At 44.6% G+C, this 27,704-nt stretch overlaps 1 protein-coding gene across 4 annotated transcripts in view; it reads left to right on the top strand.

The window, feature by feature from the left end:
• The window catches only part of HIVEP3 (HIVEP zinc finger 3), a 375,474-nt gene that overhangs the window by 128,422 nt on the left and 219,348 nt on the right, over positions 1-27,704 (top strand). The window contains exons 3-4 of one of the 4 annotated variants that reach the window (XR_005122815.2): positions 1,684-1,912; positions 2,333-5,051. The exons of the other annotated variants lie outside the window; for them this stretch is intronic. The gene's annotated coding sequence lies outside the window, so the exon portion shown is untranslated. Of the gene's footprint in view, positions 1-1,683; positions 1,913-2,332; positions 5,052-27,704 lie in introns of those variants that run through there. 4 annotated transcript variants of the gene reach the window in all.

Raw genomic sequence — 27,704 nt, 5'->3', positions numbered from 1 at the left:
TTTATTTATGCCTAGAAAAACTGGGGTGTAAGCCAGAGGTGCGGGCAGTGAGAGGATTCACCAGAGACAGAGTGGGGGGCAGAACAGGCAGATTTACTGAAATACATGCTGAGGGGAGCAGCGGGCAAGACAGGAGAGGTCTGCTGCGCCATGTGAGTCAGCTCCCTGGCTGGGGATCGAACTCAGGCTGCAGAGGTGCTAGTGCTGAGACTTAACCCCTATGCCACCAGGGAGGACCAAAGAAATGATATTCTTCATGGTGGTCAGATTCTGTATGCTCTCAATGGCGTTTGACCTCATGGTGCTGAGTGGGAGGAGCCCTCCTGGGACCCCACACTTGTGTAATGGGATTTATATGAGAAAATCCATTCTGATGCATCCTTGAACTTGGAAAACCAGAAACTGCTGCCATGATAGGTTAACTAAGAAATGACCATGGGGTGGATAGGAAATAAAAACCTAAATTCGCTGATTGCAGAAATTCTTGGTCATTGTGACCCCAGTAATGGCAAAAGTGGGAAGGTTTCCCGAGACTCCATATTTATGATTTTAAATAGTACTGCTGGGGTTTCCAGTTTGGGTTCTCTTATTGATTATCTCATTGTTTCTTTGAACAAATCATTTAACCTCTCTAAACTTAACAACAATATATTAAGTGAGAGAGTTAGATTAGATGAGCTCTGGGGCAGGATTTATGCTTTTTCTTTTAATGCCTTCAAATAAATGCATTTATCAATAGTTTTATTTGTATGGCAGTCTTTTCTGTGCCTCTGCTGTGGGTGAGGTTACATGTATAAGAATGAGTGAGTTGGTGACGGTAGTGGCTCCTTCATGGAAGACAAGGTGCTACGTGAATGCTCTTGGTGTGGACCAGTCCTTCCCCAAGTGTGGCCCCCAGACCAGCAGTAGCAGCAGCATCTGGGAACTTGAGAAGGATGCACATTCTCAGCCCTCACCCCAGAAGCCCTGGGGATGTAACTCAAAATCTGTTTTTCTCCAAGTCTCCAGATGATTGTGATGTGCATTGAAGTTTGAGAACCACAGGATTGGAGAATGCTGCTTTCATACTTAGGGCCAGCAGTGATGGATTGCTGTGTTTCTTAGTCATTCTTGCGGCCATAGGAAATGGCAATTTGTGAGATGTTTATCCAACTCGGTTTGGCAAATGGATCTGTGGCTACAGAGCAGAAGTGGTGCTCCTGGCCTCGTCAGGATCAGCGCCGGGATCAGGCCCAGGCTCCTCTGTGGGCATCAGGTCCCAACCGCTACCCCAGGAGAGCACCTGCTTAGAGGAGAGCATTACAGGCAGTGGGCTGGGGGACTCATCCTGGGGCAGACCTTGACAGGGCGTGCTGCTGCCTGTGCTTCTGCAGAGGCAGACTTAAGCAGAGCAGGCTGTTGGTTACAGTTAGTTTTCATGCATTTTTAAAGTCTGCCACTGTCCTGTGCATATACGTCTTTGGAGAGAGATCTGCTTGTACCTGTGTTGTGAAGATAAGTGGTGAAGAAAGGTCTTGGGTCCCAAATAAAAAGTCATCTGGTGACCCTGCTGTGCCCTGTGTCTAGAGTTCTGATCCAGTTTGGTCTCCTTGTCTGAATGTCCATCAGGAAACTAGAGTGAGGGGACCAGATGGTCCAGATCACCCAGGACTGTCCCATGTCTCCCCTTCCTGTCCCTCCCAGTCTGGTGTCTTGGATTTGGCTCTGCGTGGCCCACTCCTGCTGGATCTTGTCTAGTCGAGGGACAAAACATCCTGACACCTTCCTGAAGAATGGGAAGAAAGATTCTGAAACACAGATTGCAAAACCATGCCAGTGACCGAGGAAAGAGACGTCTGAAGGGATGCTCATACCCCACCAGCAGCCCCGAGGACAGCTGGAGCTGGAGGCATGCGGGCCCAAGAAGGGTAAAGTAAGTCTGTTTCTCTGGTAGGGCTCAGAGAAGGGTTAGTAGTAGGTAGGGACTGGGCGGTGGGGCCAGAAGCAAAGAATGGGAGGCAGATGGACCACTCGGGGGGTGACGAGGGCATGGCGAGGGACCATGAGCCCAGCAGCCCCAGCTGGCCTTGCCTCTCCACTCACGCCTTCCGCCCCGTTTCTGAATTCCTTCTTCTCTGACCAAGTCGTTTCAGCCCTGGGTCCTCCCTTCCTCCTGCCATTCTATTGGCCTCGCTGCCTTTGTTACTCTCTTGCCTGCTTCCCTCCTTAAGTCCTGCTGTATCCCGCCCACTGCCCACTCCATCCTCCCTGTCTTACTTCCATCCATTAGTAACACGATGAAAACAGGAGAATGGTAGAGTCCAATGGTGATGAGCACTGTCCTTGTTCGCAGATACCGGCAGTGACCAAGAGCCACCCACAGTAGCTCCCGAGCGGCCCACCAGGACCCACCGCGTGGAGACCCCACCACAATTGTCTCTCACTGTGCAGAAGCTCCAACCAAGCCCAGAGAAGAGACGCAGCAGCACGAGTCCACAAGCTCTCAGAGTAGTCCCGAGAAAATTGTCTGTTGAATCACTACCAGTTTTGCCAGTGGATATTGGGAGAAGAGACAATTCCACCCCCTTGGGGTTCCATCCTGCCTGGAAGCCATGCTTCATGGACTTCGAAGATCTCATGTCCACCTCTAAGCAGGCTACTCCTGTTTCAGCTTTGGTAGCCTGGTTAACTTTCTCTGTGAGAAAATGTTAACTTTTTCTCCTGCTGAGTTTTGGATTAAATTGTCTTTCCTGAAACTGAGTCATGTTGGGCTGGAATCCCTCTAAACATTCCTGTTTCTCAGAAATTGCCAAGTTCATGTTGCACTTGTTTCAGTTGTCCTGGCCTGGTCAGTGAGTGTCCCAGTCTGCTCCTCGGTGCCTTCCTCCCCTCCCCCTGTCCCAGATGACCCTCCTCTCTGGCGAGGACCACGTGGATGTGGAGGAGCTTAGGTTGGTCATGAGAGAAGTTGTGGTCTGGTGGGACCCACATCTCAGTACATTTGTTAGCAGTTGGAATACGGCTCCATCCCCACAGGAAGGCAGATTTAATGGAGGCCGGTCCTTAGCACAGTGTTCTCCTTGTTGCACTCTCCTACGGCTTACCTGGCCTTTTAGTGTCTATCCCAATCCAGGAGAGCTATTTCCTTCTTTCAGTTTAAAATAAGGTAACTTATTTTTTATTATTGTGAAGCAATGTGTTTATTGCAAAAACATCAGAAATATATACAAATGAAAGAAAAAACAAAAATCTCTAAATCCTACCTACCCCAAAGAAAGCCAGTGAAATTCTGTTGCAGTGCCTTCCTGAGCACTTTCCAGGCCAGCAGCGCCAGGTGCACACCTCGCTGTAATGTCAGGACACACACATCTTCTTTGATGGCACACCTTGTCACTGAGTGTCTTACATGTACAGCTTTCTATAGCAATGAACCTTTTTTTTAAAAAAGCGGTCAAGTAATGCATCTCATTACAGAAGGAAAAATTGAGGCTGAAAATGTAATCTATAAAAAAGAGAGGGCGCTGCGTCATTTAATGTGAGTGAAGTGGATACAGCTGGAAGAGTACACAGCCCCGTTTGTTTTTGCCGCAAGTTTCAAGAGTCTACATAAATTGTAACTTATGCTTGATGAAGAGCTCTGCAGTCATTCATTTACCTAACCTACCTAGCTTGTTTCCAATGTTTTTGTCTTAAGCAGTATTAGTGAACATGATTCTCATTTAATTTTCCTACAATTATTCCCTCAGGGTAAATCCCCAGAAGTAGCTCAGTGGCCAATTCATAAAGGTTACAAAAACCTCTCGGTGTGGAGCCGGCATGACTGCTTGGTACCATTTGCATTATGGGCTGGGCCCCAGGTCTGCGATGCATGCTGTTTCTTAGATGACATTGTGGATCCATGCTTGGGAGCTCTGGCTTCCTTTCCCCGGCCCTGAACAGTCTACCCAGGAATGAGTTAAGCAGATGGTGAATGAGGGAGTGATGTTGTCTCTTTGGCTTTGGTCTTGGAGAGTATCTCACAATTTCTCATTGGATGCTGAGAAATGGAGAAATGGTCATTCTTCACTCCCCATTTAGAGCAGCCACAGCTGCAAGATGCCAAGCTGGAGACTGAGAAGACAAAGATGAATTCAGCAAGGACCCTCCATCCCCAGGAAGATCAGAAACTCCAGAAGCTCAGTGACTAATAATGCACATCTACTCCATAGGAAAGTAAGAGGAAAAACATGGGTCTAGTTATAAATCTTAAGGCAAAAAAATTGAAAATGGTCCCAAAGGAATAACATGAGACTCACACTTAATCCTGTGGCTCCTTGATCGTACTGTCATTTTGTAGGGTATCCCCTAGACTGTGAGACTTACTTGAGTGTGCTGTCCTTGCTGGACACCTCCTCCAAGGAGGCTTGTCCCTTCAGAGACCCAGCACCATCTTATACAACTTTTTCTGAAATCTGCTCAATGTGAAATCCAAATGGGAGTAAACAAAATGAAAGGTAAAGGGATTCATGAATTGAAGGAAAGTCTCAATGTTTTATGTATGCAGAGAAATTTGCATTAATTCATATCCTTCTGCTTGATAGAAGCTTTTTCAAATATTTCATTATAAAAGCAATAATCTCATTTAAATAAATATGGGAACCTGAGGAAAGGAGAGCTGTAACCCCTATTCCACCAGCCTAACCCAGGGCCAATTGCATCCGCCTGACCTTCAGCCAGAAATATTTGTATTAAGGTGGGGGTGTGGGTAAGAGTTGAGGAATATGTAAGTTTTGTGGGTTTTTTTCTAATTTTTAATGAAACATGTTTCACTGTTAGTTATTTACACTTAGTTTAAAATTCAAATAGTACAAAAGCAGAGAGAGTGAAATTCCCTTCATCCCAGCCCTCTGTTTCACTGGAGGCACCTAATGGTATCAGTTTCTGCTATATCCTTCTAGAGATTTTTTGGGCAAATAAAACCATATTGTGTGTGTATACATATAGAGATATAAAAAAAGAGTTTTAATGGAGGACCTGGCAACATTACTAAGTGTCTTAAGTCTAGTTTAAACTGTCATTATTGGTTTTATTTTTTTCTCTTAATTTATTTATTTTCTTATGTTGTTGTTCATTTTTATAAAGTAATTGGTTTCTCCCCTCAGGTGTATTCCCCATAGTTCACCCACCACCATATCACCCGTGATCCATCACCACACTCCCTTGTGCTCTTCCCTCCCCTGTTTTCACCCCCCTCCCCTGCTGTGTGCCTCAGATCTATGGTCAGTTTGCAAGTTTTGTCTTTTTTCTTGACCTTTTTTGTTCAGTTTCTCTATATTACCTATATTCTAAATATAAGTGAAACATTCCAATATTTATCTTTATTGTTTTAGTGGTAGGTCTGAGTAAAGGTGGAAAAGAAGAGAGGAAAGGCCGAAGGGTGTGTGCGTGTGCATGTGTTGGAGGTGAGGAGGTGCTTGTTGCTGAGGCAGAGTGAAGGAAAGAGAACAAAGGGAAAGAGGCATCACTCATACATTCAAACATTGTTTATTGAGCATCTATTACATGCCAGATATGATCCTAGATACAGGAGAATCAGGAGTGAACCAAAAGACAAAATTCTTTGTTCTCAAGGATGGTCTTTAAAATTGAAGGTGGTCCACAACAAACCTTTCCTATCTTGTCCATTGCTTTCTTAGCAGTGTATTTCAATAAATGCACCTGTTCTATTCTAAAAAAATAATAAAATTAAGGTAGTAGACAATAAACATAATAAATAAGTAAATTATTTAGCTTATTAGAATGTGATAATTGCTATGAGGAAAAATATGTAAAACATAAGAGATGGGGGTAGTCAGGGAGCAGTTTTAAAGTGGGTGCTGGGATGGGTGTTATTGAGAAGGAAGTTATAAATATGGACCCGAAGGAGGTAAGAGTGTGTTCTGTGGATATCCAGGAGAGGAGCACCACCCAGGCAGAGGTGGTGCAAAGGCCCTGTGGTAGAATTGTGAGATTTGGAGACTTCTAGCAGCCACCCCTGCCCCCAGTCTGCTCCAGATAACCTTTGCGCAGGGACTGACTTCTCTCTGAACCCCCAAAAAGCTGATGTCAGACTGGTGTGTTCTATCTATAGTGTTGAGATTATATTATATATTAATTTATCCTCTTTCTAAATTTGATCATAATGTTTTTGTTATTTTTTAAGGGTTTATTTATTAATGCATACAAGAACTGGGGTACAGGCCAGAGGTGTGGGGGAGTGAGAGGATTCACCAGAGACAGAGTGGGGAACAGAACAGGCAGATTGACTGAAATACACAACTGAGGGGAGCAGCGGGCAAGTCAGGAGAGGTCTGCCACGCCATGTGTGTTGCTCCCTGGCCAGTCCAGGATTGAACTCATGCTGCAGCGGCTGCAGATTGCTTCACAGTTTGCGTCTTAACCCCTTGTGCCACCAGGGAGGCCCTGATCATAATGTTTAATTTTACTCCTGCCAAGATAATTCTGTGGGTTGGATATTAATTTTGTCATTATAAGGAAAGAAAGGGCACATCAGTGTAACATATAGAAAGAGCAAGTTTGTGAGTAGGGGTCAGATCTAAATCCATTCCTGCTGCTGTTTTCATCTTTTGTATCAGCCATATTACTCAACCTCTCTGTTCCTCACTTTCCTCATTTGTAAAACAAAGGAGGTGTCCTTAGATGGTTTTAGGGCTGTTCTTGGACTGTGAGCAGTTGAGATGGGAAGTGGTGTCGGTGGTGTCTAGCAACCTTGCAGGGAAGTCGGGGGTCCCGCCAGCAGAGGACTCTGTGCGCATGCAGCTGTGATGTTGATTTTCCCTCTTGGACTAGAAGAGCTCAACTTCATGTTTCAAATAGAATATTCCATTTGAGTAAGTCCAGGATCCCTAATGTTAGAAGAGAGGAGACAGGGCGATACCACTAATTGTATTCCTCTCCTCGTTCTCTCTAAGCCCCTCAATTCAGAGCCCCTCTCCTGCAGGCTGCTGCTCTGGACCAGTCCCTGGTCTGCAGTAGACGTGGCCTTGTGGGGCCAGGGGTTCCTTCTGTAGTTCTTTTTGGCTTTAGAGTTTTCCTCCCCTGTCTCCTATTACCACTTTGAATGCCTGGAGTCTTTCATCTGCCCTGGTGAATTAGGCAGCAGGGTGGAGAGGGAGTGTGTCATTGGCATCACTGTTGTTCCATGTGGAGCAAAATCACTGTGAATTTAAAAATCAAAATGTGTGTAAAAGGTTGTGGGGGCAGAACCAGAGCCTTCCAATTTTATTTAGTGGGGAAAATGTTAGATATGCATAGAAGTCTCTTCTCTTTCCCTCTTAAAGAGTGAGTCACCTTGCTTCTACTTAACTTTCTTGCTTATTCTTCAGTGTTTCCTCTGTTTTAATGTTTCACTCTTAAACTTGCCATACTTAGCATTCTTAGCTGCTGTTAAACAGGGCAAGAGAGGAGTGGCATCAAGAACTGGGTTTCTCCTTCCTTACTGGGATTTTTCTTAAATGGGGGGATCATGTGCCCTCAGCATTGAGCATGAAATATGCACCCTTGTGCACTGCCATTGAGAATGGATGCTGAGGGGTCTAATTCATTGCAAGCAACTTCTGATTTATGCTACTTTCCCAATGCCTTACAAACACACACACACACACACACACACCCCTCTGTTACTTCTTACATTTTGTGTGATGCCCTTTGTCTCCATCAACTGTTGTGAAGAGAAATTTTATTTGGAATATTCATAACAAGTCTATCGCTAATTATCACTTTAACAATGTGTCATGGAGTGTATCCATGCAGTCATCTGGAAAGGCACATATGCCGTGAAATTTGGGATTTGCTGTGTACTGTGTGTGCCCACTCACTTGGGGAGGAAGAGGTGCTTTGTCAGGAGAAGGGAGGACTGACTCTGTGGCTGAATGCGGGCATCCTCCATGCATTCCCTTCCTGTGCCTGTGGCGACGATTGCCAGGATGCATTTCTCCCCACTGTAAGAAAAGCCTTAACTTAAACAACAACCCTTCCCCACACTGAAGCTTGGTTTCCGGAAGCAACAGAGATGGGGCGTGAGTCACCCCGGGTCAACACCAGATGGGCAGATCCCAGCCCTAGGTCTAGTCGCAGGTGAAGTCGAGGCTGCCTGCCTTAGTGTTCTCCTGATGCTGTGGCTAGAAGGGGAGGGCTCAAATAAATTGCTGTCTGATCGACAGACCTCAGAAGCAAATGAAAAGGAACTTTGTCATCTCAGAAAAAGACAAGAAAGAGTGCCTCTCCCCTTTCTTTCTTTCTGCTCTCTTTTCTCTTGGGAAGGAGAATGAACTCACGCTGGGTTCCTTCTGCAGGGTCTCGGTGGGTATGAGCTTTGGGAATCTGGAATTACATTATCACAGGGGCACATGGAGCTCTTCCCACCCAGACTTCCTGATGGAAGAGGGTAAACCCCCGGGGCTGCCTGCAAATGAGGCTGAGAGTAATGGAGCCTAATGGCGCAGACCTCCTGGGCCAAGGTTTAGCCCTAGTCCAGAAATAAATCAAGTGGCCTTTATGTGGGGCCAGTAATGAGAATGAGCTGCCGGTTGTCCCTCCACATCATTCCGTGGATATTTGCAGGTCCTGCTTTTAATGTTAGTGGAGAGTTTGGGCTCAGTCTTTTCTGGGTACCCTTGAAATATTCTGAGGGATCTAATTTAGATAGTTGTAGAATTGAATCTGTTATAATCTTTCTGTAATGAGTTTTTATTGCCCTTGGTTTTGTGAGATGTTACTTTAGAAATAACTACAGTAATTATTTATTGAGTGCTTACTATATGCTAAGACCATTATTTATCAAAATCATTAACAACTAACCTGATGGGGCATTTATGATATACCAAACTCTTAAGCCCTTTACATACCGACCTCACTAGGTTCTAGAAGAAAGCCTCCCTTGGAGTCACTGTTTCCATGTGGAGAAACTCAAGCCCAGAGCATCGGGACACCTGCTCAAAGAGCCCCTCTGGGAAGGCAAATCCCCAGGGAGGGGCTTGGTTTCTCCTGTCCCTCACATGGGGCCCTTCTTTCCCATTTTAAAGTAGCAGGACAAACCCCTCCTTAAGGGGAAGATGAAGAGCAAAAACAGGACCTTCCTGGCCCCATGTGGTCAGTGGGTGGTGGACTGGTTCCGGTGGGCTGATCAGCTGCGCATGGCGCTTGGCAGGGGCTTTGCACCCATTTACAACACATTGTGAAAATTCGGTACTGGCTGCTTCCTTAAAGAATGGATTCAATAAAACCCGCATTCCTTGTATTTGGTTTCTTTCTTTTTGTTTGGAGTCCTGGCAGGATCCTGGAGGAGTTGGGTGGGAGTATATTTGAGAGGGGTAATTCTGGGTGTATTTAAAAAACAAGCCATGGCAAGCAGATAGTGATGTTGCTCTCGTCGCTGAGTAGGTGGGTATGGCAGGTGTGCTGCGCGGGCAGAGGAGATTTGGGACCATGGGTGGGACGCCAGCGGGCTGGCTTGTGGTCAGGCCCCTGCCCAGCCCGGCCACGTCCATTAGCTGTGCCCACCGTGCTAATAGGTGTGTGATTCAGCTCCTTCCTGCATTTTATTACTGGACAGAGACTTCAACAACCCTTTGATTTAGCAAGTTAATAAAGTAAGCTCCACTGTTTAACCACTGACTGCACCGCCTGGGGCTTATTGCTGTCTGGGAAACTTCTGATATTGGTTTTTTTTAGGACTGAAAAGAGAGAAAGTTGTGGGATCTGCAGACGTTATGAGAATCTGCCCGCTGCCTCCTGGGCATCCCGTCAGCCCAGGCTGTCCATTCTCTGTGGGGACCGTGTGTCCCAGACTCAGCCACATGACAGCTCACTGGGAGTGCCTTCAGGGCGGCCCGTTAGTCAGGGCTGGGCCATCACAGTGTTCACACACGGGGTGTGCCCCTTGCCCTGCTGCCAGGGTGCTCAGCCTCTGCGCTCCCCAATCCTTTAGTTCCACCTCCTAGCATGATCCTGTGGGCAAGTTAGGGAGGAGGTGCCAGGCAAGTGTCCACAGGTGGCCCTACCTTCATCTTCAGGGAGAGAGAAGTCTTCCTGGAGGGTGTGCTGCTTGAGCAGAGACTGTTCCTGCTGCAGAGAGCCCTGTGCTCACTCAGGGGCAGGCACTCGGGATCACATGTCTTGAGAGTTAGAGGAAGCTCAGTAGTTACCAGGACAGTAGTCTCAAAATTCTTGAGCCTCTTCTTCAAAGAGAAAATACTCTGGACTCTTGATATGTAAAGGCAATAGCAGGGGGCTGTTTGGGATTGGTGGGTGAGGGTGCATTTCCTTCTCTTTTCTATGAGTATCTACACATATACTCAGAAATGAGTTTTACTCTGTATGTAGTTTGAATTCTTTCCCTCCTATCATATCAGGCCATTTTCCCATGACACTTAAAATTACTTTGGAAACATGGTAATTAGTGGCTGCGTGATTGTCTTATTACTGGGATCCACCATAATTTACTTTGCCATTTCTCCAGCAGTCATTTTAGATATTCCTTATTTTTTCCATTCTCAATTATAATTTGTAAAAATATTATCAATGTTGCAGTGAATATCCCTCTACATATGCTTTAGTCCTGCCTCTGCAGATTATTTCATTGTTTTAAGTTCCTAAGGAACACATAACTGAATCAAAGGGGATATAAGGCTCCAGATATTTATCAATAAAAAAAAAGTGTGTATCAGTTTTTCCCACTAAGCTGGATTTTGAAAGATGAGCAATTTCCAAGGTTACATTTCCTTCTTCGTAAAGTGTAGATGGGAGTGTGGACTTTATGGTTTCCTTCACTGTCCGGTGACTTTGTGGACACCAGCAGTGAGGTCCCTATTCTAGTGCTTGATGCCTTTCTCCTTTTCTCTAATGCACCGCCTAATTGTTGTGTGAGAAAAACCACATTGTAATTACATGTTCCTTAGCACCCATGCATGCATACTTAAAACCCCAAATAAATGTTGCTGCCAATCCAAACTATGCACTCGCTTTAAACTTCCCATTTCCTGGGTTTGTAAATTCCTCACTCAGCCTTTCTCAGGGGCAAGATAACTTTCAGCCTCTCACCCCAGTGACAGTGTCCTGTGAAAGCAACTGTGTGAAAGAGAAAGAAAACTTTTACAAAATATTGATTAATGAGTGATAAAATATGCACAGAGCTCACACATTCTGGGAAAGAAAGGGGAAGTCTAACTTGTAAGAGAGAAGGCCTTAAGTCTGATCCCACAGCAAGGACAATAGTGGCATAGCCCAACAGGGCATACATGTCCAGTTGTACAGGTTGTGCACTGCATTTGGTGCCTCATTCACATGATACCTGTTTCAGACTGCAGGTATGGCTATTTATGGAGCCAACCTGTTTATGGATCCAGGGGGATGTCTGGAGGTCAGGTGAAAAGTAGTGAGGATTAAATGAGTTATATATTGATATAAAGCTTTTAGAATCAGATCTGCTTATCACCAATAAATTTAATGGTGATTCTTAGTCATGTGAGTTAATGCTTTTTATGTTCATGGAAGAACTAGCTTGCTACAAAAACAAACGAACATGGACCAGACACAAAAAAATCTTTTCTAGTTGCTAAGGTATTAGAGGTTTTTTTCATGAGGATTGGGGTATTGAGATTATTGATTGGCAAGAGGGTTTTGTGGGTCCTAAGGAAAAATGCCAGGACTGGGGTCTATGCCACCTATAATGTTGACCGTGTGATTCTATTCTCAAGTGAAATATTCTCTACTAGCCTATTATTAAGTTATAGTGTGGTAGATAGTAGTTTTGATAAAGTAAGAAAATGTTTCATAAAAAGTAAATGATGGGAATTTATATTTGAAGCAGTTAGGAAACAGGTAACAACCACCCCCAGCGTGTTCTGGAGCCTTCTGAGAGGGGAAGAGTGTGGTACTCAGAATCCAAGGCCTGGGGTGGATTCTCCACACTCCCTTGGGCTAGTTTCTTATATTCTATGTGTCTTCTTTTCCGCACTTCTGAAATGGGGCCAGCCGATACTCAAGTGCTCACTCTGGTGATGCCTGATGAGAAGATAAACCTAAATGGCATATACGTGCTCCAAATCCCAAGAGTCCAGGAAATGGTGGTTTTCACTCAGATTAAATTTTTTCTAGAGTCTACGAGCCAGCTTCTTTGCTTTTGCTGCCTACTCTGAAATAGCCGGTAGCCAGACATGTATGTGCCAAAAGAGAAATAAATGGATTTTTAAAATATTTGGCCTAGTGTGTCTCAGTCACTGATGGGAGTTTGCTGATGTCCCAGCTCCCTCAGGGCAGGGCCAGGGCCTAGGGGCAGAGCTGCCTGTACCCCAGGGATGCCAGAGGGGAGACAAAAGCGGCTGTCTCCCCACCCACCTACACACTTGGCACTAGTTGGGTTTCTTTGTTGAGGGCTGGGAAGGAATGTGCAGCCAAAGCGGAATTCCTCTTCTCTCTGTCACCCCCCCCCCCCCCCCCGAGGTCACCACTCTGGGATGGCCTGTGCCTAAAGAGAGTAGAATGAGGTAGAAGGCACAGCCAGGGGCACCATCCACCCGCAGGGAAGAGCTGGGGACTCTGCCTCTCTTCTCCAGCTGCACATTCAGAGGGGAGGTACCTGAGACCTCTTGACAAGGGCAGAACATGGGCCTTGGAGGCGGCCGACCTGGGCTCCAGTCTGTCACTCGCCATGTGACCTTGGTCATGTTACCCTAGGAGGGCTGAGTCTTGTTTTCTTCATCTGTGACATGGGGACTGTGATACCTGCAGCTTTGAGTTTTTGCAAGGAGATTAAAGTAGCTCTTAGCAGTCTTCAGGTGTCTTAATTGCTCAGGCTGCCTCAACAAAATACCGTAGGTTGGGTGGCTTAAACAACAGTTCTGGAGGCTACAAGGCTAAGGCAGGGATGATGGCATGGTCAGATTATGGTGAGAGTTCTTTCTGGCTTGCAAATGGCAGCCTCACATGGAGGAAAGAGAGAATCTCTTCTAGTAAAACCACCAGTCCTATTGGATTAGGACCCCACTCTTATGATCTCATTTAACCTTAATCACCTCCTAAAGACCTTATCTCTAGATAATCACATTGGGAATTAGGGGAGACACAACAACTCAATTTTCAGCGTCAGGAAAGTGGAACTGGGCAAAAATCTTTAAAAGGAAGTAAATATAGCAAAGAATAGAAAACGAATACCTAAAGAAAAATAGCCAGTAGCCAGACGTGTATGTGCCAAAAGAAGAATAAATGGATTTTTAAAATATTTGGCTTCAGTGTGTCTCAGTAGCTGACGGGAGTTTGCTGGTGTCCCAGCTCCCTCAGGGCAGGGCCAGGGCCTAGGGGCAGAGCTGCCTGTACCCCAGGGACAACCACATTCTACAAATACTAAGAGGCCTCTTCCAAATTCAGAACAATGTACAACAATTGCCTGGAGTTGTTCGTGTGCCCTTTTCCAGGGAAAACAGTTTTGTGGGATAAAGAGTAAGTGTAGGCAATTTTGAGAAACATGTCGATACCATCCAATTCAGGCTCTTCCGTGCTATAGGGGAAAATGCAGAAAAGCCTTCTTGGAGCTCCTTTGCCTGCATAGTGTAGCATCCTAAGGCCTTGGTCAGACAAACCTTTATTCACACAAATAAAGAATAATCTTTATTCTTTGTCCCCGTGAAAAGGATGGGAAGAAACCTCTAGGGAATTGGCACAGCTAGGACAGAACACAGGGCTGTAGTGGTTTTTCTAGGTGGCCATCAACATTTTCTCTCTATCACCAGCTGCTCCTCCCATTCAGAAGCTCGTCCCTTTAATCTGGGCTCACCTTGTACTTGAGGATATGATGGAGGTGACCTTGGGCCGATTCTGGGTAGGGCTTTTGAAACCTGGCACTTCTACTTTTGTTCTCTCAGAACCTGAGTACAATATAAAAATGTCTGGTGAGATCTGGGGGAGAGATGTTCTGGAGGACAGGTGGCCACAAGAAGAGATACCATGTAGAGGAGAACCTAGGTGCCCACAATTTGCCAAAGGACCATCTAACAAATATTTATTGAGTCTTGACTTTGTATCCAGGCATGATACTAGGGTTGGGTTGGGGTGGAGGGTTACCAAGAAGAACAATTTGGTCTTTCATTTAGAGTTCATGTTTCTCTAGTGATGCTTCTTCCCATTCATTTTTGTGAGTGTATTTTCTTTCACATCATTGAGTGTAGTTAAAATAGCTGCTTCAAAATTCTTCTATGCTAATTCCAATATCTGGGTTACATTGGTGTTGATCTTTGCCGGTTGTTTTTTCCTTGAAAATGGATCATGTTTTCCTCTTCTTCATCTATATCAAGAATCCTAGACATTGCTAATTTTTTTTTAAAGATTTATTTATTTAAACAAGAACTGGGGTACAGGCCAGATACGTGGGAGGGTGAGAGGATTCACCAGAGACAGAGTGGGAAACAGAACAGGCAGACTGACAAAATACACTGCTGAGGGGAGCAGCGGGTATGCCAGTCTGCCGTGCCATGTGGGACCCTCACCATCCAGCCGGGATCGAACCAGCACTGCAGAAGCTGCGGACAGCTTCGTAGCGCTGCGCTCAATCACCTGCGCTATCAGGGAGACCCTACCGCTAATGTTTTACAGTAGAGACTCTAGATTCTTCTGTTCTTTCCCAATGAGCATGTTGATTTTCTTTGCGTTAGCAGGCTATTAACTTGATTGGGCTCTAGCCAAAAACTCAATCTCATGGGTAGTAAGTAGTTTAAATATCCGTCCATTTCTTTGTCCTTAACTAGGCTTCTAGGAGTCTGAACTGTACACACATGGTTCATGTATCAATTGATTTGGGTGGGAAATTTATAAAATGTTGGGCTACTTTTCTAGGATTTCTTCTTTTCCTGCTATTGCCACTATTCAAGTTTTAAATACCTGCAATGTGCTAAGGCCTGTCACTAGTATGAAAGTCGCAAAGATGGGAAACTTCCCCATGGCCCTTGTTTTTTCCAAGTGTCAGCTTCCCTCCAGAATCTGTCTGCTTTCGGTGTTTACTCTCCATTGCCCTGGGATCATTGTTGTTGTTGTTTTGATTTTTGGTGGTTATCTGAAGTCTGATGGAACTTGTTCAGCTAGATGAGAAGCTTAGTCATTGCTTTTACATCTGAGAATAGCTACTGATTTTACAAGGCAGTAGATGACTTTGGCATCCAGTAAAACAGAGAAGAATATTTTAGTAAACTAGAAGGCAAAACTGATGAAATTACCAAATTATCAAAAATGTAATAAAGAGGGATGAAAACACAAAAAGAAATGGGAGAAAGTTTAAAATGTATCTGAGAAGAGTTCAAGGAGCGATTTGAGAGGGTAGAGAGAATCAATAAACAAATAAATAATGCCTGAGAACTTTTAGTAATTGAAAACATAAATCTATAGACAAAGATCTATGTAGATAAAGCATCACAATTATCCCTCAGCAGGATAAGAAACTAAAACTGTATTTGCATATTTTGGAGAGGTGGTAGGCTACCAAAGACAAAAAGTGATATCAAAATACCTGAAGAGGACTGTCATCTACAAAAGAAAAATTATTACATTTACATATACCGCAACAACTGTGAAAGTCCTAGCCCTTCCTGCTTCTATGGAATTACATTTCAATTGCTGAAAGAAAAAAGCTAGTATAGAATATTATGCCTTGCTAGCCTATTGTTTAAGAGCAAGGACTCTTAAAAACAGACTGCAGAATAAAATTCAAGAAGAGAGTGGAACTCAGGAGGGAGGAAGAGAAAATAACATTAGGCAGAAAAACTGGCAAGTGTGAATAAATATAAATAAGCGTTTGCTTATTAAAACAATAGTGTCACAATGTATGGGTATGAAAATCAGATAGAACTGAAGGAAAAGTAATTTTAAGGTAAATAGTTTGAAGGCACGTGTAAACATTCCAAAACTCTGTAATATTTTCAGCAGCAGAACAGAGAAAACTTCAGATTTTGTATATATTTAAATTTTTTAAGCTTAAAAATAAAGAGAAGCATTAGGATGCACAACTAAAATAGAATGATAAATCGAAGTTTTGACACATACCACGTAATTATATGCTTCCTTCAAAATGAGGTGCTAGATCAAAACACAAACTTTCCAAAGAAGTGTTTGACCCCTAGTTCCATGACTCTGAAACTCATCAGCACCATCCAGTCTGTGAAAAGGGATCTGAGTGAGGGTTTTGAAGAGAAGAATTCATGAGAAGGTGTTTTTTTTTTTTAATAATAAATTTTATTTTTATATTCCCCCATACAATTGCAAACCCCCCATTCTGACCCCAATCCCTCCCCTCCCGCCCCCCACCCCACAAAAAGTGTCTCTGGTTCATAGTTTTTTGTTGATTTTGATTTTCACTTTCTTATAGTTATTCATTTTCCTGGTCCCTTATTTAAGTTTCTAGATTCCTGCTATGAGTGAGACCATCCGGTATTTTTCTTTTTCTTTCTGGCTTATTTTGCTGAGCATGATCCCTTCCAGCGCCATCCATGTTGCTGCAAATTGCATGTGTTTATCTTTTTTGAATGCTGAGTAATATTCCATGGTGTATATGTACCACATCTTCTTGATGCAGTCATCTATTTTTGGGCATTTGGGTAGTTTCCAAAGCGTAGCAATTGTAAATAGTGCTGCTATAAACATAGGGGTGCAGGTGCTCTTTGGAATTGATGTTTCTGTGTCCTTTGGGTAAATACCTAGGAGTGGAATTGCTGGATCCTATGGAAGCTCTATGTTTAGTAGGTCCAGAAATCTCCACACAGCTCTCCATAGTGGTTGGACCATTTTGCACTCCCACCAACAGTGTAGAAGAGTTCCTTTTTCTCTGCAACCTCGCCAACATTTGCTGTTGCTAGTTTTTTTAATATGTGCCATTCTCACTGGTGTAAGATGGTATCTCATGGTAGAGAAGATGTTTTTTTGTGTGTGTTTTTTTTTAAAGTTACAGAAGTCCAGTCTCGTAGGGATAGAGAGCTGAGGGTGCCTAACTTCTCATTTCCACCAAAATCTGTGTGGTTCTGGGGCCAGGCAGGGGGACCTCTGCAACTATGCAGAGCTTGATCTTGTCTGCTGAAGTTGGGAGTAATCTGCTCTGCTGTTTACCATAGGCCTGAGAAGCTAAAGTGACCTTTGGCAGGAAAGAGAGAATAAAGGAGCACGTTTGGGAAGTACCTATCTTCCCACTACATCAGGGCTAAGGATGCATAACTGATTTTTGTGCATGAGATGTAGATCATGCGGAGAGAGTCAGATGGATGCCTTAATATTTAAGACCTGCCTGAGAACACAAGGTGAGTCCCTGTGATCTGGACCTCTGCAGGAATGGGAGCTGACAGGTGGGGCTGCCCCAGAACTTGCAGTCAGAGGATGTTGGCTGGGGAATATCTATCTGAGAATGGAGTCAGCTGGACTTTGTCTAGACCCCAGACAGTGCAAACCCGTAGGATTAGCCAGTAGTAAGAACTTTACTGCCTCTGCTTCTCCCTTCAGTATTTCAACCCACCAGAGGCCTGAGAATCCTGCTTAATAAATTGGGGAATAAGGTGAAGGAAAAAGAAACTATACTTCCCTCCTCTGACTCAGATTCCTTCCTGTTACCATCCTGAGCTAGAAAGAGGAAAAAACAATGTAACCTGACTTTTTAGGGAAGATATCTTACATTAAAACAAAGATTCTAGTGTCAATTCATACTGAAAATATATAGTGAGTACCTATTCTGTGCCAGGCATTGCTCAACAAACAAAATACATAACAATGTCTTCCCCGGTGGAGCTAACATTTAATTGGATTAATATCTAGGACTAGACATTTTTACATTGATTGATACTTATTGATATTGATATATGTTATGGCCTAAAGTGATCATAGGGCTATTGTCTAAAAGAGAGTAGAAAATAAAGGGACGAGTATAAAATAAATATTTAAAACATCTGATGTTTAATGAATGGCTATTTATCAGGCAAATACTACCAAAAGACAGTTGGTATTACTGTATTATCAGAGAGAAGCCTGTTGACAAAGATCATGGTTAAGGTCTTTTTAAAAAGGGTTCATGAAGCTATTCAGAATTTATTTGTTGTTAATAATATAGCTTCAAAAGACATAAAGCAAAAATTGACAGAATGGCAAGGAGAAGTATACATAGCCATTATCAGAAAGGAAGATTTATTATTTTTTAAAAAAATTTTATTTTATACATTTTTTTACATCATTTTTCATTTTTGTACAATATATGCATTTTCATCTTGGTTATTGTTGCCGTAAAATTCCCACCCCCCTTGTTTTGATCTTACTCCCTTCTCCCCCGCTGTAGTATGTCTCTGGTTTATAGTTGCCTATTGATTTTGATTTTTACTTTATTATTGTAATTAGTCTTTTTCCTGATCCCTTTTTTAGGTCAGACAGGAAGATTTAAACATAACTCTCAACTGATAGACTAAATAGACCAAAAAATTAGGAATATATAATATTTAACAACAGTTTTATCTAAAACAGAGATTGGCAAATTATGGGCCATGGGCCAATTGTAGCCACTACTTGTTTTGTAAATAAAGTTTTATTGGAATGCAGCCATATTCATTCACATAGTATTGACTATGGCAGCTTTTGGGCTAGAGTTCACTAAGGAATAACTGGTAGACCTTTCTGCAAAGCTGAAAATTAATGTCTGGCCCATTATGGGACATTTGTTGACCTCTGAGCATTTACACAAAATCCTGCCTCTAACAATTAATTCTTTTTATTAGTCTCTGGGCACTTCTGTAAATTTGAAAGATTTCATCACATACACAGTTATAGAAAATAAAATGTGCAAACAAAAACAGAGTGAGTACAAATTGCATGAGTTTTAGTATATGCTATCATTTGTTAGCGAATGCGTTGGGGCAAATAAAGTCTCCTGTGCTTCTGTTCCATGTCTGTAAAATGGAGATGATAGTAGCATCTGGCCCTTCAGCTCCATCCACACTCCCTCCACCATAAGGCAGTGGGATGTCAAACCAGGTTTACTGATGCTGATTTTTAAAAATCTTTCTCTAGCCTTAAGTTTGCCCCAGTATCATTCGACTTACCTCCTCACCTTTAGGCAGGAATATTTAAACTACCCTGGAGACTTTGGGAAGCTCTCTTGATGCCCTGGACTCTGCCTGTGAGGATGTGGAAGGATTATAGGGGTGGGGGTGGAGAGGAGCTGAGCTGAGAATGTGCAAGGGAAAGGGCCAGTATATATTGGTGCCCACAGTACCTCAGCCAGTGTGCTAGGTGTGAATGCCTGTTTCCTCCTGTGAAAGGTAATCATCATGCTATTTGCCCCTATTGGTGTTTGATTTCATTTGGTATTACTTGTCAAGATATCTCCATGCTGTGGCACATCCAGTTCATGACTTCTAAATGACTTCATGGCATTCAGTGGTGTGCCAACTCTGGCCATGACCTCTCCTTGCCTTTTTCCCTAAGTCTTGGGCATTTGGTTGCCTTAATTCCTGGCCACTAGAAATAGTACTTAAGAGTTTCTTCATAAATGACCCCACAGGACCCTGTGAACATTTCTCTGGAGTTCATAGCTGGGGATGAACTTTCTGGGTCACTAGGAAGATAAACACTTTATTTAAATGAGATGCTGCCAGATTGTTTTCCAGAGAGACTATGCCCCTTTTGCTCTCCCACCAACAGGACAGGAGGATTTCTCTTTCTACATATATACACCAATACAGGTATAGCCATGTTTATAAGGTGGGAGTTGAATAGTATCTCATTGTATGCTGACATTTTTCTAATTACTAGTAAAGTTGGAGGTTGTTTAATATACTGTTATCCACTTGGATTTCCCCTTCCATGAATTTCCCCTTTGGTCTCATATGCTTTGCCATTATTCTGTAAAGTTCCCCATCTTTTCTGATTGGTTCTCAGGAGTTCTTGTATATTCTAGAAATTGGCCTTCTGTAGCATCTAGATGTCACAGACATTTTCTTCCAGTCTTCATGTGCGTGTCATTTGCCTCTGGTGTCCTTCCTTGAACGGTAGCACTAGCCTACAGTCACTCAGCTCAAGGGGCAGAGTCAGGACTGGAACCCAGCCTGTCTTCCACCAAAGTCCTTGTTTCCATAATGCCCCTTCGCTTTCCTCAAAGAGTTAACTCCCCACTTGTTGAGGCAACATTTGGATATTTAGAAAGAAAGGCAGTAGTGCATCCCCAGAAACTTCATGAAGAACCACCAGTGCTGCAGAAGCCATGTTGATGCTTACAAGATGAGGCTTTATGATTTTTGAAAGGCCTATTTTGGAGAGGCTGAAGTTCCATTTCCCTTCACCTCCCTTAGCATGGGGTAACCATCACCTTGCTGGTTGTAATTACCAGGCCCTGGGCATGAGTCTAAGTGGGGTATCAAGCCACAGGTCTTCTTGGTGACCTGAGATCCCACTGACAAGTCACATGGAATATGCAAATTTCCACAGTCTCCTCAGGTGCCCTGCGGAGCCTCGACATCCCTGCAGGTAGTGTCCTCATTCCCCAGCATCCACGGAAGGAGCCCCCAGCAATTTACCCCTGACTCGCTTCCACCCTGTTTTTTTTTTTTTTTTTTTTTTTTTGCCAAAGCCTGTCCCACTCCTGCCCTGTCCTTTTCTCCCTGCTCTGTCAAGCTTCTTCTGAGTTTGACCCAGCCTCTTCCCTCCAACACTGCTTCCCTCCCTGGCTCCTCTTACCCGCCCCCAACTTTGTCCCCTTCAACTTTGGCTTAGCCACTGTTACTGTCATGGGTCATTCAGTGATAGCGTTGTGTTCTGAGAAATGTGGCTCTGGGTAGCTTGGTCACCATGTGGTCACCATGAAGTGCACTCATACACACCTGGATGGGGTAGACCACCATACTGATAGGGGACCACTGGAGTATATGTGACACCTGTATTGATGGAAATGCCATGCTGTGGTTCAGGACCATATGTGACTATTCCTCTTGACTGAGGCCTGAGTGTGGGCCTTAGCTTGGCAGCGTATCAGCACCCACTGGGGAAAAAGCATTCCCAGCCACCAGAAGAGTCATCAACAAGCATCTGATAAATCTGCTCTGTGTTCAGTGCTCTGAGGGCCTCAGCAGCTTGACAGCGAGGGACATAATCCCTGACTTCAATTTGTTCTGTTTAGTGGGGGACAGACTTAAAACCAGCAGATGCATGCAGTATGGGGAGTGTGATAAAAAGTGATTCGTTTGACCTAGAAGGAGTTGCTGGAGGTGTCAAGGAAGATGGCTGAGAGGAGCTGATACTTGAGCTGAATCTGGAGTGACAGGGAGGAATCTTCCAGTTGGGAAATGTGCGTGGAAGGCACAGGCCTGGCAAGATGCAGCATGTTGGATTGTTTGGAATGTGGTTTCTACCCCATGTCTCTCCTGCACCTGTGAGAACACAGTTATGAATTGCCAATAAGTTCTGGAGGGATGGAAGCTATTTGTTATTTGGTTTAAAATTTGCCGTTTGGGCTTACCCTGAAGTAAGAGAAGCCCTGGCTTTTTTCTCACTGGGTTCGGGTGGGCTGCCCCCACGGCTGCTTCCCCGCCCCCTGAGGCTGCCTTTTCCCTCAACAGCGGGCAAGAGGACCATGAAGACTGCTCTCTGTTGAGTGTCAGGAGTCACTTTTCCTCCTTGTTCTCTTCTGTGTGCTTGTTGTCTAAGCCTTACCTGGAGGGAAGAAAGATTCAGGATTGGGGAGTCATCCTCACCTACGTTCAAATGCTAGGGGTCTCCTTTCTGCTGACTAATTCTGGCCTGCCTCCAAGGTCACCTGACTAGGTAGAATGCTCCACCAGTCTTTGGGTACTTCCTCCAGGAACCAACATGTGGCTAGTCACATCAGAGCTGTCTGAGTTTTAGGGGTCTAATTTTGATGACAATTTTATTCCTAAGTTTTGGGGGCGCGTTTTACATGTAGCTGTAATAAACTTCTTCCCTGGGTCTTGTGTTAATTTGTCTACCTAATCTGCCACTGCTTTCCGAAATTCTCCACGTTCCATTAACAATGGCCAGGATCATTAACACCTTTGGGACTTTGTCCTTGCTGTTGCCTCAGCTTGGAACTTTCTGGCTGGCTTATCAATTAAAATATCATCTCTTGTTGTCCCCTAGTCACCTGTTTAATTTCCTTACAACACTTATTACCTGACATTTCTTAGTTATTTGCTTGTTTACCATCTGTCTTCTCTGCTAGAATGTGGGTTCTGTCTTAACACAGACCTCATCTGTACTGATCATTGTTATGTCCCCAGAATTCAGAGGAGCACCCTGCAGGCACTGTGCTCTCCATATGTGCATTTAAATTAATCAGCAATTGAGTAAATGGATTTACTGAAAGAAGGAACTCTATGTAAAACTTTGGAAACTAGCTTCTTTGGTACCTATAAATACCTGTGGAATTGAAACATAAATATTTGTGGAACTGAAACATATTAATGTATAAAAAAGCTTTTGGGGGAGTGCCAGGGAGCATGATCATACATGAGTGATAATTAAAAGATTAGCATGCGATGGGAGGCACTGGGGATTGAACCTACATATTTTAGGCCAATTCTTGGTTCTGAAATGGATTTGAGAAAGCGTTTTCCCGTGTTACATAAGCTGTCTTATGTTTTGTGGCTGTCACGAGAGGATGGCCCTGGCCGTGGAGAAGCAAGGCCTGAATCCTGGTTCTGGTTCTGCATCTTCTTAGTTGTCTGACTTGGGCATCTCCCTCAACCATTTGGGGCCTACATTTCTGCATCTGTAAAATGGAGCATAATGACTCCTAGGTGTCAGTGAGGATAATGGAGGTGACAGAGGAAGAACAAAACAGACATTGACTTTAATGCAAGATGGTGGGCAGCGGGAGCAGTCACACGACCCTCCTTTCCTGTCAGTGCCCACTCAGGGGTCATGCTGGATAATTGCCTGCTGACTATGTAAGGCTCACTCTCTCCTACCTCCATGATCAGAAGCCAACTTTCCACAAGCCTCACAGACGTGATATATTGGGTTTGAATTTCATACCTGCACCCCCTTCCTCCCTCCCTCCAAGTCCTTATCTTCTTGGCTGTCACTATTCAGCTTTTTCTGGGATTGCTCTCAGCAGAACTAACAGGAACCAAGGTTAAGAAATGAAGGCCCTGACATTGGAGGATGGGCTGCATGGGGTCAGGACAGAGCTGCTGTGGAAAGCTCTGGAGCCCAGACACCCATGAGGTGGGTGCCAAATGGTGGCGGAAGAAGCTACTGCCTCCATCATGAGCTGGGGTGCTAAAATGTGAGGTGCATGGTGACATGGTCCTTTGTGTCTGGGCCCCTTGTGTGAGGGAAAGCACTGGTGTTGAGACCCAACTCTGACCCAGAATTAAAGGGGAGGTGTTATGGAGCAGGGTGTGGGGGTTCCCAACTTTCCTAGTTTAATGGTCCCCAGTGTTAGAATTTCATTCGCGCTGTGGACATGGTGACATCTGCTGGCCCTGCCCATGTGATAGTTCTGTCCCATAAGACTTATGCCTTTGACCTGCAAGATACATTCCCTATGTCTAGCAGCAAAGAGGAGCTTTCCATAGCAGTTCTGTTCACCGTGGTCCTGGGGAGGCAAATAGCACTGCTGTTAGAGGCTAGAGAGAGACAACTGCAGGCGAGCGTGGGGCCTCAATGCCGCCCGTTCTCCCTTTGTGTCATGGGGTCTTGCCCCAGTGTTTTTACAAGGAGGACCAGCTGTGGGGACTGCTTGGCATATGTGTGTGTTGCTGTTTTCAAGCTGCTTTGCCACCACTGCATCTGGGTCACCAGAAAGACAAGATGAACTTGACACATCTTTGCTGTGGGACTTTAAGCCATATGGAAAGTTGGGGGTTGGCTGGGGGTGCTGGAAGACCGGATTGGAGAAATTTCTGTTTCTTAGGGTGGTGGGATCTGGGACCTCATATCTTACATGAATGTTGGACCAGGGCCTAGAGACAGCCAAGCTCCTGCTGCTCTCAGACACTGAGGCCTCAGGGCACACAGGCTCATGGGCATGGCTGGCTTACCCAGGTCCAGAAAACTGTGGGTTCTGAGCTCTGTAAGGAGCACCAGGCCTGCACAATCCTAACAGGCTGCATTTGCAGGCAGAGCCTTTAGTGCTCTGTCTCAGCTGTCCCAGGGACGGGGACATGTCTTATTTCATCGACGGAGCAACCCCTTGAGTGGTGGATGCTCAGCCCAGTGTTGGCTCCCTCTGGGCTGAGGAGCCACGGGTTCTCCAAACAGTCTGAATATTTTCCCTTCCCTGGACAAACTTGTCACTGCCACTCTTAAAGTGGGCATCCAGATGGGAACCCCATAGGGCTGCGACCCTTCTACTCCACAGGGGTACACGAAGACCACCTCGCGGGGTGGAGAATTCAGACATCTTCCCAAATGGCCCTATTGGCTTATTCCAAGTCGGGCATCCTGTTCGACAGCTGTCCTTTCTAGGCTGGCACAGAATTTTGCGTTTGTGTTTCTTGGGTTTGTAAGTTTGTGTGAAGAAAGCACCACTTAGAGACAGGCCTGACTCTGGCTCCCCCTTGAGGACAGCTGGCTGCGGTTCACTCACCCGGCGGTGGCAGGAGCACATAGTTTAGTGTCCTGGGTTGTTTTGATCATTAAAATGTCATCTTGGGGGTTCCTGTAAGAAAAGCTTTGACTGAGGATATCTCTGTCTTCCTGTGCAGGTGACTCTGGCTACCCCGCTCTGTAACGTGGGTACATGGAGACTTCTCTGGGACTCTGCTGGCTCATCTTTAAAATAAGGCCATTTTCCCAGCTCTAAATGATATAGTTCTTAGAGAACGACATTGGACTTATCTTCACATCTACAATAGCTGCTCTTTTTGTGGGGATTTCCCTCTTTTAAGAATTTGTTGTTATTTATAAAACAAAGACAAAACTGATCCTTTCCCTAACTTTATGCCTCATCTTCCTATTTCTCATGTTTTCTTACCCCCCAAACCTGAATATGCTGAGTTCAGAGGGAAGAAGCATAATACCACTAAGGGCAATGTCTCTTGGAGGTCCAGCCAGGCTGTGTCACCTGGGTCCAGGTCTATCACTAATCACCTGGGTGACACATCATCTCTCTCGTGTCTGCCCCCTACTCTGTAAAAGGGGATAATGCCAGCACCTGCTAAGGGAGGTTGATCAGTAAGATAAATGCATGAAAGTGCTTAGAATAGTACAAAACAGTGTTCAAAAAAAATCATTCACTGTAATTGTTGTAGTTTTATGGGAGGAGGGGACAGGTGTAACCCAGAGTCAGCACCAGACTCCTCCTCCAGGAAGTGCAGCAAACAAGCAAACAAACAGAAGGCATGGATGGATCTTAGGCTTCCAGTGATGTCTGTTCTGAGTTGGAGGCCAGCGCAGGCCACCTTCCTTGCCATCAGGAGAGCCCAGTTGATGGTTGGCAGGATGGGACATGAGAACAGGTCATGTCAAGGGTGTAAGAGGTGGGGTCATAGGCCGGTGGTGATTCCTTATCTGTATACTAGCTGATAAACACTAACCAAGGGCCCTGTGGCCACACCCTGCATCAGGTATAAAAAAGACTGATGCAGGGACTTAGACCCATGGAAAGAACATGTCAACAAACAATCAGAATGCCCTGGGCTGAAGAAGAGCATCCTAGGTGTCTGGAGTTGCTGCAGAGGAATTGGGAGGCACCCAAGGCCAAGACATAGAACAGGCAAGACCCCAGGAGTGAGAATTTGGTGAAATCAAAGTTTCAGGGACACTGTAGGCAAACCCACTGTGCCACATAGCCCTCCTAGCTTCTCAAAAAGACCCAAACTATGGGTGGAAGATTAAAAGTTTAAAGCTACTTCTCAAGTGAAAAGAACATACATATTTTTTTCCTTTGAATTGATTTCCTTCTAGACACATATAATTGTGTATATAAGTTCTGTATAACCGCAGTACTGTTTTTAGGGGCCTAGCCAGAAATGAGGGTCAGTACCTTGGAGAGCTCCAAGGGGGTTCCAAAGAGTGAGGCAGGCGACTGACGGGTTCAGCATGTGGCAGAGCCTGCTTCAGGAGGCCAGTGAGGGGCCAGCCCTGTCTTCTGTGGCATGGATTGGGAGGTTGGTGCTTTTGCTGTGGGGAGGAGGCAGGTGAGGGTGGTGGCAGGTGAGGGGCAAGAGTGCAGGATGGAGATCAGGTGTCTGCTCACTCCATGGATGGGGTCTTCTCGGTACCCTGCAGAGATCATCACACCCATCCTAGAATCAGCTAGTGGGCTCTGTCACTAGGGTGTTTGAGGAGTTCTCCTTTCTGAAAGGTGGTTGGTAGCATTTCTCTTCTAGCAGAGGTGGTTTAGTTATTTGACAGCAGAAATTGAGAAGGTTGTTGCTGCCTGAAGGCAGAGCCAAAGAACTGGAACATGCTGAGTGGCTGTCCTGCTATTTCAGCTTCATGGACTGTGGATTTCTTTACTTATCCAAGCATTTCCATGCTTGTGGTTGGCCAGGGGCAGCCTGCGAGATGCAGGGTGAGACCAGGGATTGCATTGTCACTACAAAGCAGTGGAGCCTGGTTAGATGTAGGCTAAATCCTGGCTGGGGAGAGGTACCACACGCATGTGGTATGTTCGTGTTCCCTGTTCCTTCCCATCAGATGAGAGTCTGCTTTGGATACATCACTTCTGGAACAAGGCATTTAAAAAAATAACTCATAGATTCAAAAAAGTCCTCAGCTGGGTGTGAACTTGGTGACATGGTGATGTCAACAGATTTTATCTTTTGCTTCTCTTTCTCCTTCTAGCTCAGCTCTCCTCCCAGTCACTGGCTCCCAGGCCTTTATCAGTATCTTTTCTGTCCAGATCATGCACTGACGGTCACCTGTAGCAACCATATGCCCTAGATCCTCAGGTACAGCTCTGATTTTAGGTACTTGCATTCTGTTCATTAAACATGATTTGTCAAATACAGGACTGATTTGATTTTGTGCTTTTATAAAACAAATACATTTATCAATCAGGAAAATAATCCTTAAAGCAAATTTTTGAATTTTGTGTATAGAAAAATATGGGCACTGATATCTGAGACATAGAGAAAAAATGTCTTTCATTTCCTGGGCCAATTAAGTCCACTGGAGGAATTGCCTGTGTGGAGAAGGAACTTGAGGCCATGGGGATTTAGTGAGAGAGATGTTCATGGTTGATTAGTGATGTCTGCCAGGAGCATCAAAGGGCCAGTGGTGGAGTGTGGACTGTCTTTGGCACCAGCCATTTCTGTTCTAAGTTCTCACTGTCCTCAGACTGTTCCAAGTCTCTCTTGTTAGTTGAAAATCTTACTAATCCATCAGTTGTGAAAGATTATTACCCTAGTATATTAACATTCCTAGAGACTGGAGAGACCCATACCTCAACTGAGCCAAGAGAAGGAAAATTTTAGGGCTTCTCAGGACTCCCTGAACAACACGTAGTTTTGTTTGAACTCCAAACTGGGATTCTTAGCTTGAGACCACCAGTTTAGTGGGGAGAGCCTGATGTTTGGAGACAGACACATCTGGCTGTAAATCCTTTATCCTCCAAGTCCACTATCCTTTATCCACTATCCACTCCAAGTCCTTTATCCTCCAAGACCACTTTTCTGGTCTTTAGTTTATTCCGCTATAAAATGGAAGTAATAATATCTGCCTCTCAGGTTTATTATAAGAATAAAATCATGTATCACATTTAAAATGCCTGTAGT

Source organism: Talpa occidentalis, unplaced genomic scaffold, assembly GCF_014898055.3.
Source record: "Talpa occidentalis isolate TD23 unplaced genomic scaffold, MPIMG_talOcc4v2.1 talOcc4.9, whole genome shotgun sequence".
In the NCBI taxonomy this organism is placed as follows: domain Eukaryota; kingdom Metazoa; phylum Chordata; class Mammalia; order Eulipotyphla; family Talpidae; genus Talpa; species Talpa occidentalis.
This window is presented reverse-complemented; position numbering and strand designations above follow the sequence as displayed.